The 15434-nt window shown below is 37.4% G+C and overlaps 1 protein-coding gene across 4 annotated transcripts in view; it reads right to left on the bottom strand.

The window, feature by feature from the left end:
- The window catches only part of thsd7ba (thrombospondin, type I, domain containing 7Ba), a 385534-nt gene that overhangs the window by 96203 nt on the left and 273897 nt on the right, over positions 1 to 15434 (bottom strand). The window lies entirely within an intron of this gene.

Below are 15434 nucleotides of genomic sequence, written 5' to 3'. Positions count from 1 at the left end.
ATATTTAAAAAAAAAAAAATATATATATATATATATATATATATATATATATATATATATATATATATATATATATATATATATAATTTATTATAAAATATAATAATATTTTAAAAAAATATTCATTTTAAAAGTCATTCTAAATTGCAATAATATTTCTGTTTTTACTGTATTATTATTATTTTTTTTTAAATGTAGCCTTAGTGAGCATAACACTTTACAAAAACATTAAATAATCGTACCAACCCCCAAAATTTGTATAGTACTGTAAAGATAAATATTAATACAAATTTAAAGAAATTGCAGAAAAATTTAATATTTAAAGCTGATACGGGATGTGATGGGAAAAAAGCAAAAGTCAGGGGATAATATTTTTTTTATTCATGAAAATAAAATCACGAAACACAGTAGGTATTTCATGCAGCGGTTAAAGTAACATTTATACAATAATTATGAACTTCAACGAAACAATATTGCAACATTTTGATCCATTTTTACATTTTAGTTCATCAAGCAAGGCAAGATTTTCACTCTTATCCCTTGTCTGTTCCTCATTGGGAAGCGCTCAAACACTTTTCAGTTCATTCGCATCAGGTGTGTTTGTTTTATTTTCCCCCCTTATATATTTTTTTTTTGTTATGAGTGTAAAAGACGAACCTTTACAGTTTTGAATGATGCCTTATCTGTAAGGCTAAAAATGACAGAGCAGTTCTTTCCACTGTTATGAAAAAAAAAAAAAAAAATGGCAATTTAAAATGCCACCATTAAATCCCCATTTTAGAACAATGCACAGCGCCATTATACAAAATAATACCAACAACAACAAAACAATAGACTATATGCTTCACATCTTTTGAGTCAGCATGGGAATTCACCTCTATCCTAAAACAGTAGCTACAGTATTGTAGTCCCGTCCTTCTTGTAATATTTCTAGGATTTGTTTTGATGGTCCCTTAAATACGATGATATGCTGCTCTGAATCATTGTCACTTTTATTTTTGTCCATCCCCACAGCAAACCACACCCTGTATGTATGTATATGTATATGTGTATATATATATGGATGCCCTTCGTGAAGCCATCTTCACCACATGGAGCAACGTTCCCACCAGCCTCCTGGAAACAGTCGCATCAAGCATGCCGAAACAAGTTTTTGAAGTGATCAGCAAGAAAGGTGGGGCTAATCACTACTGAGTCCTTTTTTGACACTTTTAGTACTGTGTTTATTTTTGGGCTATGGTCTTTTGATCAGCTGATGAACGGCAAATGTTTCAGTTTAAATGCAGCTTTCAATAAATTGCCTACTCTCTATTTTTTGTCTCTTGCACCTGTTTCTTCTTTTGGCATTTTGAAGCAGCACTTACAACCCGGTTATGATCCACTAGTGCGAATTGTGTAAAACTTGCAATGAATCCCCTGGTCTTAAGATTGTGTTCAGGAGTGTGTGTGTATGTGTGTATATATATATATATATATATATATATATATATATATATATATATATATATATATATATATATATATATATATATATATATATATATATATATATATATATATATATATATATATATATATATATATATATATATATATATACACTTGACATTCTCATATGTCAAGGTCACAGATATTGTCATCGGCCTTGAAAAACTCACACTAGTACAAACCCAAGGTGCATTTACGAGACACAGGAATAAGCCGTTCAATTTAATAGCCAACTAACTCAGCGTTTCAAGAGTAAATCATGATTATTGTGAGATCCCTATTATAAATGTGCTCGCATTCACTGCTTTCATCTTTTTAATGCAATTTTGATGAAGACTAAGTGGTTTTTATCTCTAAATAAGAAACCAACAGTTGTGATTCATCAGCCTTTTTGTGTTCAATCACAGAAATGGGAAACATGAAAATAGAGGAGGCAATTTAGATTTCATTATGATGAACACCACCAAGTCCTGAACACTAGTATTCTGATGACGTTCCAAACCCTCACAACCAAGACTGTCAAAGTCTACACATCACTGTAGAGATAATGCCATCAATTTCTCTCTAAAAATCATCTGCCCTTCAATCTTCAAACAAATTAACCAAAGGAAATATTTGCTTTGTGTTTCGCCACTGATTTTACTAATGACTGCTTGATCAGATGGGCAGAATGTGTTTCCTTTCGCCTGCAGGAAGGAAACGATTTGAACAGGAAACAGTATTTCAGAGGATGAACCAAAGGCCATTTAATTTATTGGATGCCAGTGAGCTATCAAAAGACAGAAGAGAAAGAGAGCTGGGCTGTCTGCTGAGGTTAGTGAGAGGAAAACTCTCATTTCATGCATGAAAGAGAGACATTAATCCTTCCATTCACTTTTCTAGGATTACACAAACTTTCCTATACCGATTAAACCCTAAAAAACATCCTCAACAAACAGGCGCCCATCCTTCTTATGCGCCACCATAACGGATTGATTGCCGGAAAAAAAAAAAAACACATAAAGTCAGTCAGCTAATTTAAAACACCGTATGAGTGAAGAACTTCAGCTGTCATGACGAGGCATCAGTATTTCTGTTGAAGCCTGTCATTCACTTTCCAACATGCAGTTGAGCTATAACAACCCAGAGGCAGATCTGTTTTGCCCCTGCTACAACTGCATCCACGTCAGGAGGCTACAAACACGAGATGGGTGATGTTCTGCATAGACGGAAGATATTCCCTAAGGCAAGTCTCCAGCCCTCCACCTCCAACCTTTAGCACCAGGCTTGAGTCATCAAAGCAAAGAGGCTGGCGAGGAGGGACTGTAGGCATGTTCTTGGCAATCAAATTGAAAAACACTGCAGGCAAACACGTGACCCAGACTTCAATGAGTTTGAAGATAACCGTTGCGTGCACGAGGTGAAGGACCCCAGAGCGCAATTTAAACTGCAGACATAACCGGAAACCTCCATTCATCTACACTGAGGTCTCTACACCATGAAAAGATGGTTTTGAAAAAGAGGTATTTGGTCTATTCTTGACACTGACATCAGGGATCCAAGATATTGAAGAGATTTATTGACCCCCTGAAATGAGTGCATTAGCATTTCTACAGGCTCCTGCAATGCAGAGAAATATCAAGAAAGAAAGACAGATTACCTCTATGAAATAAATTGTGAGCACTACAATTCAAAAGTTTGGGTTCAGTAAGATTTTTTGAATGTCTGTTATGCTCACTAAGGTTGCATTTATTCGATCACAAATATTGTTTAATACATTTTTATTATGAATTTCGTGTCACATGATCCTTTAAAAATCGTTCTGATATGCTGATTTGGTGCTCAAGAAACATTTCCTATTATTATCAATTTCTATTTTTATTATTATATATTTGTTGTGCTGAATATTTTGGTGAAAAATATTTTTTGATGGATTCTTTGATTAAAAGAAAGATTTTGATCAATCCAACGCACCTTCGCTAAATAGAAAAAAAGTACTGAGTACATGGCTAATTTTACAATAAAAGAAAATGTTCTGAAGAACAAAAAGAGTTAAACCATTTGGTTATTTAAATGTGCTTTCCCCTTTTTAAATAGTTTTAAAATGTTACATTTGCCTGAATATGTTTATTTTTGACTTTTTAAATAGCAATAATTATTGTATTTTTACTACAAACCAGGGGCGAGGCTACATAAGGGCCAGGGTGGCACTGGCCCACTCAGATTGACGGCTGGCCCACCCAATCAGAACAGACAAAAAAAAAAAAAAATTGGGATAGCAGAAAGAATATGCCTATGTGACAACACAAATCACTTAAACACGTACAAAAAGTTTCATTAAAAAATAGGGCTGTCAAATATGTTAATAACGCGTTAACGCAAATTCATTTTAACAGCACTAAATTTATTAACGCAGCGCGCATTTTCTGTTTGATCCGTGGCATAGCCCGTAGTTGGAAAAAGTGAGAGCAGTCAGACGCAAAGGATACAGCACCAAACATTAATAGGGAAAGAAAAGGGTTGACATTAATATTCTAAACCAAAAGAGCAGTTATTGCCTACATAAGCTACCACATTTTTTGTTTAACTTTTATTAGACTTCAGAAAGAAAAGTGCGTTTTTTTCACAGAGCGCATTCTCTGCAGTCCGAGGGCGATGCACTGCAGCTCACTCTCGCTCATGTCTGAGGTAAATCATTATCACCGATTACAGTACACCTGTTTTATTGAACAAAATACATTACAATCGGCTAAAACGAATGCACAGGTTACTTTCCTGAACAAGCGCGCTCCCGAGTCCGTGTTCTTCACACTGTCCACGTAAATCGCGGCCCAGTTCGGTGCGCACACGCAAACTACCGGCAGTTCAATAGGGAGCGCGCGTCTCTTAAAGGGGCCGCACTATATTCCTACTCGTGGAGTATGGACCTCCTCCAGGTATGGTGTGGTTCTGGTGCGCTCACTGGTACACATTACCAATTTTTCATAAGAACTGTACCCTGCTCTGAATTAAACTTCCAGTGTAAAAACTCCCTTTATATTCTTAAAATGAGAGAAATCACTACTTACACTTAATTTTTAAGTTTAGGCTTAAGAGACATTTCAACAAACCATTTCTTAGATAAACATCTATGACCTTTGATACGTCTAATCTTCATGCTGTATTGATTATTATTGAATAAGTATGGTTTCACTAATAATAAATGTACATTTGCATAAAGCATGCATATTTGTCCATACTCATGTTGATTAGAGTATTAAAAACTTAATTTTAGATTTACAATTGCTAAAAATGTGCGATTAAATTGCGATTAAATATTTTAATCGATTGACAGCCCTATTAAAAAATAATTACGGTAGAGCGAAAACATTTTCATATAACTGCCTTATTGCAACAGCCAATCAATAAGCTTAGTAGTAATGTTTAGCCAATCCCGTATTGTTGAGGGGATGGGAAGATGAGTTTACGTCTGCTAGTGAAATAAACTTTTAACATGGGCCACGGTGCATAACACGAGACGAAATTCTCACAGGTTAAGCTGCAAATACATGTTTGACAACAGTTATACTGAGTTGCATAAGTGACAAGAACTGGTTATTCCATTTTAAAATGAACCCAATTACTGAACACTGATGTCTTGTTAGTGGTCATATAGCAGCACAATATCTATATTTGTCTTCCTTGCAATAGGCTTTGTAGCTGCTTGTTATAAATTAATTTTGTATATATGAATTATATGAATTTGTTGGCAAAAAATAAATCATATATAGCTTATATTTACTGTCAAGTGATTTTGTCCCATATTGTTTAATTTGTGTAATTTGAGAGTAGTCATTGAGGTCCACCCTATTCCACCAAGGTCCACTCAGTTAAAAATTTCTGGCCTCGCCACTGCTACAAACAATTCATTTATTTTAGTTTGTATCATTTTAAAGCTAATTGCCATTGAACTTAGCATCAATATATTATAAAAATCCTCATCATCTCACAACACCAAATTCTGCTTGATTTTTACTCATTTTTACTCTTCTGATTTTTACTCATGGACATGTGATAAATAAAACATAGTTTGAGGAAGCTTCATTTCTCAAAGTTGTTAAAACTGCCCCTAATTGAAGAATCATCCATTATGAAAATGTTTAATGAAGCGTACAGTGCGAATAATTTTGCTGTTAATGCATATCATATACCACTGCTGGTCCAGAAGCTGCTTGGCCAAGACAGTCATGCGCTGCATCTAAAATTGAGTACTTCTCTACTATGTATGTGAAAAACAGTATGCCAAAAGAGCAGCATGTACGAATATATTCAAAAAACAGTAGGCGAAAAGTCCCTAGGTGACCTACTACTACCCTCATGATTTTGTAGTGCGCATACGATGGAAACTTTACTATCCCATGAGGCCACGGGAGAGGATTCATGAATGGAGGTGAAGGGACACAACTGACGCTGGTAGGTCACATGATAATGACGACACGTCCGGTTTGTCCAGATTGCATTCATACTCTTTTAACGGTCGCAAAGTCAGTTCAAATTCAAATGTAGTACCTACTCAGACAGTACGCTGTGTTTCAAATCAAACAAAATAGCTATATGACGTTGACCAGGCAGCTATGGCCTATTCAGCAGGCGTCTCACATTCCCATAAAGATAGACATAATGTATACTGCAGAATGTCATACGCAAACACATTCAGTGTTATAAATGGTGATGAGTGGCAGTAAGTTCACAAAAAGCTCTAGAGAAAGAAAATAGCAGGAATTATACTACAAAAATTACAGTTCAAGAGTCGATAAAAAAATAAAATAAAAAAATAAAACCAAGCAGCGAATGTTTTCATTTTAACCAACTGCACAGGACTGTTATTCCAGCCTTCTGAATAATTCACAAACTGTATATCATAACAGGTGCTAGGCAATTTGAACACCTAACTGTAATAAGTTAAATTGCAGAAAGAATAATGCCAGGTCATATTGCAGGCATCAAATGACTCCAGCTTCCCACCTCCCTAAATCAATCCACTTCCCCTCTGTGATATAATATATCACAAATAATTGTGAAAGTTTGAAAGGAACACTTTGCCCCAGGAGGACCGGATGAAAATGTGCATGCAGATTGCAGAAATTAACCTTAACAGCCCACACAGAGAGCAAAAAGCATGGGAAGGGCCACATCTTCCTGGCTGAAATCTCTTTGGCTCACTTGCATTTAAGAGGAAAGGAATAAATAAATAAAAAAGTGCTGCTTGTGAGCACCCCTTAATCTGTGTACCATTTCATGCTACGCCGTTCACAAAGTACAAAACCCTTCACACAAAAATGAAAGCGAGTAGGAGGGAAAGAGATCAAGAGAACAACCCTTGATTCCCCTGCAAGCACAAACACAAAACTATTTTGTACACTATGATAAAAAAAAACATTCCACCTGAAAAAAAAAAAAAAAAAAAAAACTACCTTTAATTCAATACCACATTAAAGTTTGAACACAGTCATAACGGGAAGTGATAACGAGCCATGTGAGACCTGTTCTCAGATCAGTTCTCAGTGAACTTATCCTGTAGGTGGATGACAGTTAGGCTGATTTATCATTCATTTTTCAGACAGAGTCAAGGACAAACCCATTCATTTAATAGCTCACAGGGGATTTTAATAAATTAGTTATGTTATAGTCTTTTTACAGTCTAAGAGAGCTGAAATTAATTGCCAAAAATATGATACAAGCACTTTAAAGCATTCAATCATTCACACAAAAAATATATATTTTTTAAAGCTTTGGTGTTTAATTTGTGCACCAACAGGGACTAAAAGGTGTCCATGCAACGGAAGATGAGTACAATTAATCTGATTTTATATTAGACGTTCTCTAATTGGCACTTTAACAAACAAAGCAGAGTAACACATGCTTAGAGCAATTTTTGTCAAATGAGGCAGTCTGTGGTTTTGTTTTAAAAACTACCAGAATAATTATATACCTCTTCTTTTTGAACTTGCCTTTTAAGGCAAAACTTGCCTTAAAAAAACAACAACAAACACATCAAAACCAACATTGAAAACGAAAACACCACCTTTTGTCACAAACAATTTCCCGACGTTCTTCTGTTGAAAAAAACTAAACAACAACCTTGTGGCAGGGATGTATCTAATACAAAGGAATTGTCGGGTAGGAGTTTTCATTTGATTAGTGTGTGTTAGCATGATAAGTTCCAATGTCAGCGCTGGAGTTTGAAGTTCGGTGTGTTGTGCTGTGGTTGTCATTAGTGGAGGATCCTGATGCACAGCATTGTTTCCTCCTGCACATCTCTCACTCGCTGTCCACTCTCCATTCTAATGATATCACAAAATCAAATGCATCAAAATGCTCCTGATAGAAAACGAAAGGAATACAGCTACAAATCTGTTATATTATAAGTGTCATGATCTGGCTTTTTACATTCCAAAACATCATACTGAATAAGTAATAAGCTATTCTCTACACTGTTTTTGAGGCTCTTTTTTAAGAAACGCTGGGTTTTGATAGGCGTGCCGCACTGAAAACTTGGAAGCAAACACCCACGTCTAGGATTGGATAAGATTTGCATATTGAGCTTCAGGTCCCCTGTGGTCAATGGGGAAACGGCAACTGGAATTAAATCGCTCAGACGCCCACAGGGTTCGAAAAATGTCTTTATTAAACAAACACAATTCATCTCTCATCCACCCGTGTTTGATTCGAATGTTATTTTTTTTTATTAAAGGACAACTCCGGTGAGAAATGAACCTAGGGGTAATTAACAGATGGTTACTGAGTAGATTGTTCTCTGGGATGCTTTTACATGAAAATCGAATGTAAAGAGTTTTATCTTTAAAAACAGATTAGCTTATAACACTAGTCTATGGGGCACAGAGTAGTGAAATTAAATCACTAGTTAATACCACTAACAAGACTCAAAATAGCCCTACACTAACACGGTAGCATAATGAGGGTCCCTACATGCAAACCGAAGCATTGAGAACTTTGTAAGTGTACAAACAGCTTAATAAGAAGATACTTTATAAAGACATTACGCGTACACGGACAGGCACCATAAAGTATCTTCTTATTAAACTGTTTGTACACTTACTAAGTTCTCAGTGCTTCGATTTGCATGTAGGGACCCTCATTATGCTACTGTGCTAGTGTGAAGCTATTTTTAGCCTTGTTAGTGTTATTAACTTAGCGATTTAATTCCACTACCCGGTGCTCCATAGACTAGCGTTATAAGCTAATCTGTTTTTAGAGATAAAACTCTTTACATTCGATTTTCATGAAAACGCATCCCAGAGAACGATATACTCTGTAACCATCTTTTAATCTTTCATTTCTCACCGGAGTTGTCCTTTAAAGGGTTAGTTCACCCAAAAATGTAAATTATATCATTAATGACTCTAATGTCATTCCACACCAGTGAGACCTCCGTTCATCTTCGGGAACACTGTTTAAGATATTTTATATTTAGTCCGAGTGCTTTCTGTCTTTCCATTGAAAACATATGTATGGTATACTGTCCCTTTCCAGAAGGACCAGAAAGTTAATAAAAACATCCTCAAAGTAGTCCATATGTGACATCTGTGGGTTAGTTAGAATCTCTTGAAGCATCGAAAATACATTTTGGTCCCAAAATAACAAAAACAACAACTTTTTTTCAGCATTGTCTTTTCTTCCGGGTTTGTTTCCAAACTGCGTTCCCGCAGACTATAGTGAGCAGATAAGTTTCCCTGTTCGCCGTGATGCCGTTTAACGTCCCAGAACCCTCTGCAGGCCCATTTTGCCACTTTTTAAGCAATCTATTAACCTATTAATAGATTAAATCTATTAATCTACCAACAATTAAGCAATCTATGATTAAATCCAAATGACCCATCTTTGGACAAACAGGTAGTCTGGCCCAAAATTCACACCATTGGTTGAGCCAGAAGTTTACATGTGGCACTGCTTAGATATACAGTGCTGAAAGCATAATTTCTTCTTCTTTTTTTTCTGCCTTCACACATAGGAAGTGCTTTAATATCAGAGAAATTACCTTGTCTTTAAAGATTGCGGTTTAGAATTAGGTGACAATGCTGATTTGACTATGCTGTTAAAAATGAAAAAAAAAACATCTTTCTTGTTCCAGCTCAGTCACTCACACCACTTAGTATTCATTGACACATCAAGAAAACATAAATATTAATGCTGAAAGGTCCATGTAAACACTGAATCCTCATTATCAACAGAGGTGTGTACAAACAGCGGCTACTTATGCAGTGCAGTATGCCAGAGAGTATCGTGACGATAGAGCGGGAATAAAGAACAGGAAACCCACCTGTCAGACCGCCGTTTGGGGCAGACCTTACTCTGTATCCTATCTGTCACATTAGATTAATATTTATATCAGCAACAACTAATGACACTCATAAAGGAATGCTGTACATGACTGAGAGAGTGTAATGCAAATGAACAATGTAAACAAATACAAAAAGAGAAAATAATGTTCAGACATCATACAAGTCAAATGCGATCATACCCTACAACAGACTGAATATTGAATGCTACCCGTCGAGATATGACAACTATGACATTTAGAGAATGTGGAAAAAAATAACCCTGGAAGACATCAGATTGGTGGAGCGTGTCACCTGACCTCACACAACCTTCTCCTGAGTAAAGTCACAGCACAAAGATCAGGGAGACAGAGGACAGCTGTCATTTACAATACAAACAACAACCTATGCTTGAAATGAAAAGTGACACATGCCGGTTTTCTCAATTCTTAATGTGATGCCACAGATGCAAATTTATGAATATATGTATACATATGTATATGTATATGTATGTATATACAGAATAAATGAATGTATACATATGTACACACACACACACACATACACACGTAGTGTTTCCATGTTCTATGGGGACTTTCCATTGGCGTAATTGTTTTTATACTGTACAAACCGTATTTTCTATCCCACTACACTGCCCCTGCCCCTAAACCTACCCATCACAGGAAATATTCTGCATTTTTACTTTCTCAAAAAAACTAATTCTGTGTGATTTATAAGATGTTTTCCTCATGGGGACCTAAAAATATCCCCACAAGGACAAGGATTTCGGATATTGCCATCTTTGTGGGGATCAAGATGTTTGGTCTGGAAACTCACCATTGACAGGGCTCAATCCGAGGGGCGGGATAAACAGTTGTCTTTCACACTCCCTCTGTACGCAATAGGATAGTGCCAAAACCAACCAGAGCAACGAAGGTGAAGCGACGCTAGCTGACAGATTAAACTTTCACCGTATCCGTTCAGCAAAACTCCAAACACATCTTCCCTTCTTAAGAATGACTTAAGAAATGACTTCCAGAGTCACGGTCAGAGCTGATTCGAAAGGCTGCCGTTCGCCAGCTTCTGTGTTTACTAGTAGCATGCAAGCGCAACTCGGCCGTCATCATGTTAAGCCCCGCCCACCGACTCTATATGCGATGTGACTGGCCTGACCAAAGTTTGTTTTTTACAGCTCAGACGTATTGAGAGTTGCTAGACGACACTCGCGGCAGATTAGATTTGCTGCCGCTATGGTGCGTCTAGATTTCTAGGCTAGGTTTTTATACCATACAAACTATACATTCTATCCCCCTACACTGCCCCTACCCCTAAACCTACCCATCACAGGAAACACCCTGTATGATTTATAAGCCTTTTAAAAAGTGTAATGTAGGTACTATGTACATTGGTACAACGTAGGTGATCTCAGGTTTTACTATCCTTATGGGGACATTTGGTCCCAAAAATGTAATATAAACAAGGGCACACATCACAAACACACAAACACACACACACGCACACGCACACACACACACACACACACACACACACACACACACACACACACACACACACACACACACACACACACACACACACACACGTTAGTAAGGTCATTTGCACCCTTTCTCTGACCCTCAGAACTAAACGGGTGTAAATGGTGCTTTCTTTGCTTCTTGTAAAAACGGCACAGCCTCTCAATGTAATTCTTTAAGCATTAATCGCTTAAAGGGTTCAAAGCCAGAACAAAGACTCTACCTGTCAGTAAGAGATGATTTTGAGAATTGATCAGAATTAGTTCACCTCAGTCCAGATATTGAACGTACTGATGTGCAGGCAGGCAGAAGGTCATTTACCAGATTAGTGTCACCTGCATTGATCAGACACACCGATAACTGGCACTTTGACTGATCACACAGTCAGAAGGAAAACAGATAGCCCATGATTTCCCACCCTCACCTCTGATCCATTTAAAACAGCAGCACAAGCTCCGTCTGGAATTATCCAGCCTTGTCAGACACTTCTGGTATTTCCAATCATAATTCTGCCTTTAAGGTAAGGTTAAATCATTCAATTATTTTAAGTACAAAGCTCAGTAGAGAAGGTTCATTTCTTAAAGGCTTCCTGAAACGCTTGGAGACAGCTTTGTGAATTTTCTGAAAGACATGTAAGACTTGATAACACTCTACAGTAGTGCGAGAGCACCTCTTGTACTGCCTAGAGGCTGATGAAAACCCATCTGTGTCCCACACATGCCTCATTGGGGGTTTATGCCATACACATATGACTGCCAAGACCTGCAAAATACATAATTACTCTTAAAACAAAATTACCTTTCTCTTTTTTCTTAAGTAAAATATATGCAGTGATTATATGCGTGTGTGTGTGTGTGTGTGTGTGTGTGTGTGTGCATTGTTTACATATTTTTCTATCCCGGTGGGGACTTGCCTGAATGCACACTGACTCATGGGTACTTGTGTCCCTCTGTCCCCAAGCCTATAGAGCATATAGAATGAGTGTTTTTGAAAATCAAAAAAATTAAAAAGGTAAAAGAAACTGCCCAATGTTCTTCAGAAAAAAATATTTTTCATAGTTATGCAATAACTCCAGCAATAACTGTATGATTAAAAAAGGTTCAAACATTTACTGATGCTCCAGAAGGAAACACGATGCATTAAGAGCTGAGGGGTGATTTTTTTCTGAAGAACATTGGGCAGTTTATCATCTCAGGACAAAGAAGGGACTCAACAACACAACAACCATCATCCAGGGAACGACACACAGTATTAAGAATCAATGGTTCATAAAACTTTGGGTGATTTTAATAAATTCAGCTTTTTTTAATGTAAAATATATTTTACATTAATTTACATTTTCACAGATTCTGCAAGCGGTTCACATACTTTTTTGCAGGTGTGTGTGTGTATATTATTGCATCTGTACGGAAAAAAAATATAAAGTAAAAAAAACATTCTCAAAAATTCTTATCATTTTTTTTTCTTCTAATGTAAATATATTTTGTTATAAGGATATTTAGATATTTTTTTTTTACTTGATGGCTTAATGATGCCTTGTAAATAGACCATATTTCAGTTGAACACAAGGCACCTTTTGTAGATTTACATAATTTCTTTATACAGCTGCACTAAACTATAAGTGGCCATTAACTATAAAGTTTTAGCTCTAAACCTCATTATCATCTAACATAACAATGAAGGAAACTGAATAATTAGCCATGAAACAGGCACTCTTCTGTATAGATGGATTTAAGAGAGAGTTGCTGTAATTTTCTCCCAACCACCCAAACACAGCTGCCAGTCATACTCATATCATAAAAAGTTAAGTGGAAAAATGTGGGGTGTGCGTCTAGCCTGCATTAGAACAGGCTGAGTGAGGAATGCCTGAAAAGCACCTGCTATGTGTGGGGAAACTATAAATGGATCTCAGCTCCCAGTCCGTCCTGAATTATTAATATATGGGTGTTTATCATTGGAAACTCACTCTCAAATATATAATATCACAATGGCATACTAGTTCCCCTACTAAATTGCTCCTTCAGACTGCCCAGTGTTACCATTGCCCTTTCAGAGCTTAAATTTGGAGTTTAACCTTTATTTGAAAGCTTGAACATTCAATTTTGGGATGGAATTAAGGACAGAGCACAGAAACCATCAGTGTGATGCAGTGTTTTGTGGTCACCCGCAGTGAAACTGCATCCATGCACTCAATCATGTCAGCTAACTTGCAACAGTCATAATTTAGCGCTGTGCAACACTGGCCTGACACATCACTAAGTGACAGCCAAGAAGCTGCACAAAGTAAAAAACCACATGTGTACCGCCTCCCCCACTAAAAGAGCAATCAGTGCCGGATTGCCCAGGGGCACACGCCGACATCTGTGATGCAGATGACTCTTACTGATGCTGCAAGGGTCAGTGCTCCAGTAAGTCAAACAGAGCTGTTAGTCTAACTAATGTGTTTCCTGCTGAAAAGAACATCACACTAGCTGCCCTCTTTTGGATGATGGTGTCCCCAATCAAGTGTCTTGACTGTCTTAAGTATCCTTAAACCCTATTTAAATGGGATTTGTTTGATGAAATACGTCTGTTAAGCAATTTACTCAGCATGTCTGTAATGTAAAGTTTATTTCACAGGACAAAATAAATAAATAAAACCGACCAGGGTGGCAGTAATTTTGCTGCTTAATATGTTTGTGGAAATCGTGATAAAACTTTTTGTAGAAATTGGGATTCTTGGATGAATGGAAGTTTCAAAAGAACAACATTTATTTGAAGAAGAAAGAAAAAAAACGAACATACCCTGAACTTTTAAGTGGTAGTGTACAGTAGGGGTGTAACGGTGTAAAAAAAAAAAAAAAACACTGTTCTCCACCCACAGTTCGGAATGCACTTGCACCATGGTTAATCTCAAATCTGACGACGCAAATATAATTGTTATAAATGACAATGCGTAAAACAGACAGGCCGCTAATGTATGTTTCTGTTGATGAACACGCATTCTAGCTTCCAAATACGTTACAACAGCGATAATCAAAAAACCGTGGACAAAACTGTCACTCTTTAGCCCCATTTCCATTGAAATTACCTGGAACAATTTGTCCCAGGAACTTTTTCCCAATTTATTCCCCCAGACCTACTACTGGTTGCATTTCCATCGCGGACAAAAGTACAGTGAAGATTAGTCCAGGGCACGACTTTCCAGTCCTCTGGATTTTGTCCTCTGCACTTTATAAAGTTTGAACCCTGTCATCGTTCAATCAGTTGTATTTTTTAAACTCCATTGTTGATTTGAACAGCAAACGGCTCTTACTGCACACACCACAACAGGCTTCTAGGTTGAAATAAAATGCCACGTGAGCTGAACCAATTAGCATGTTCAGCACCCAAGTCCCACCCCCGAAAGTTCCTGAAAAAGTACTACCTCCCAGACAGGATAGTTTTGAGGGGGACATTTTTACCTGGAACTTTATTTAGACCCTGGTTCCTGTGGTTGAAACACACCGAGTACCACCCTGAAGTCCCTAGTTCCTGGGGAAAGTTCCCGCTGTGGAAATGTGGCTTTTGTAAACTTGGTTCAATGCAAGTTCCGTCTGCTCAAACATGACCAGTCATTTACGGCGTCATCACCAGGGTGTTGAAAGCGCTGGCGAGACCTAAACTGTACACGTTGCAATTCGTGTTTTAAAAAAAAGAAAAAACACGTGTTTTTAAGCCTTGCAAATTCAAACAAGCATTGAGAAGATTTGTGCGCACACAGAAAGCTGCGTCTCAGACAGCATGCAAATACTGTGTTATCTTTAAAGCAGCACTTGGCAACTTTTGCTCTCGGGGTCCCCCTACATTTGGGAAAAAATAATGTCCTCAACTGCTGTCGTAAGCTCTGTCATCCTACAACAGGGGATGCCATCGCGCATGCATTTGTTGACATGACAACCCTGATAGCCCTGAACTAGTGATGCGCGGGTCGTCTCTTAACCCGCGGACCCTGTATGTTTATTTAATGGTCGCGGGTGCGGGTTGTAAAAATATATCCAGTGGTGCGGGGCGGGCCAAATAACTTCATAAAAGCGGCCCCGCGGGTTGGTGCAGCACTAACAGTTACCCTAAACACTGCAGGAGGAGTTCACAT

Source organism: Pseudorasbora parva, chromosome 5 (assembly GCF_024679245.1).
Source record: "Pseudorasbora parva isolate DD20220531a chromosome 5, ASM2467924v1, whole genome shotgun sequence".
NCBI lineage: Eukaryota > Metazoa > Chordata > Actinopteri > Cypriniformes > Gobionidae > Pseudorasbora > Pseudorasbora parva.
This window is presented reverse-complemented; position numbering and strand designations above follow the sequence as displayed.